Consider the following 906-nt stretch of genomic DNA (forward strand, 5'->3'; position numbering starts at 1 on the left):
ACAGTCATTACATGTTCATATACATGTAGAGTGAATGCACATTATGCTCTGTATGTCACACATGCTGTAAAAGATATAGCACAATACCTTTTCCAGCAGATGTAGTTTTAGTGACTGGACCACTAGCACCACCACTACCACTTCCTCCTCCCTTCTTCTTCTTGGACATCTTTTTTGTAGCAGCAACCTGAGAGGGAGAGAGAGAGAGAGAGGACCAATGATACAACAGGAGAGTAGGAGACAATAGTACTGTACAGTACTTACTTCATCAGAAACAATCTCTTCAGTATCAGTCTAAAAAATAAAAAAGAGCAAAGTCAAATAATGACAAAATTAAAGTTACATGTACATTATGTACAAATGTATTGTTAGTGTACTATTATCACTGCATATCTTACTAGTAAACAGTTGAGGAAATAAGTCACATTGGCTGACACACGGTTCAATGGAGTCGTTAATAAAAGCTTCCTGAATCTCTTCTTAGTATCATCTCAGTAACACAGATCCTCTACGAGATAATATACATGTACATGCATATGCAAACATACAAGTATAGTGTCATTAATATGTAAAATGATGGCAGATCTGTGTGGAGAAATTGCTGATACAGTAGGTCCTCGATTATCCGTACCTCTTTTATCCAAACCCTTGTTTATCCAAACGCATGGCTGCCTCTAAGAATGCCCATGCTCAGGCTAGATAATTTATTAATAACCGGTTAAAATGGCTGCTGCAGCAAGGAGCTTACAGAGCTTAACAAGAGAAATACTGTATACTGGTAAATTTTCGAGTAGCCAAATTTTCTCGAATTTCACGTTTTTTACTTCGTCGCAAAAATAAAAATCGCGAAATTGTAAATTTCCAGTGCTACGTGGTGGAGTTTATAGACTGTTTGCAAAAATATTA

At 36.8% G+C, this 906-nt stretch overlaps 1 long non-coding RNA gene across 1 annotated transcript; it reads right to left on the reverse strand.

The window, feature by feature from the left end:
* Positions 1-177: 177 nt before the first annotated feature.
* Positions 178-511, reverse strand: LOC109592361 (uncharacterized). Its single transcript, XR_002190311.1, has 3 exons — positions 399-511; positions 265-294; positions 178-187 (listed from the first exon to the last, which is right to left on the reverse strand). It is a non-coding gene; the product is annotated as an uncharacterized LOC109592361 (long non-coding RNA).
* Between the last annotated feature and the right edge of the window lie 395 nt (positions 512-906).

Source organism: Amphimedon queenslandica, unplaced genomic scaffold, assembly GCF_000090795.2.
Source record: "Amphimedon queenslandica unplaced genomic scaffold, v1.1 AMPQUscaffold_5470_Cont22561, whole genome shotgun sequence".
Lineage (NCBI taxonomy): Eukaryota > Metazoa > Porifera > Demospongiae > Haplosclerida > Niphatidae > Amphimedon > Amphimedon queenslandica.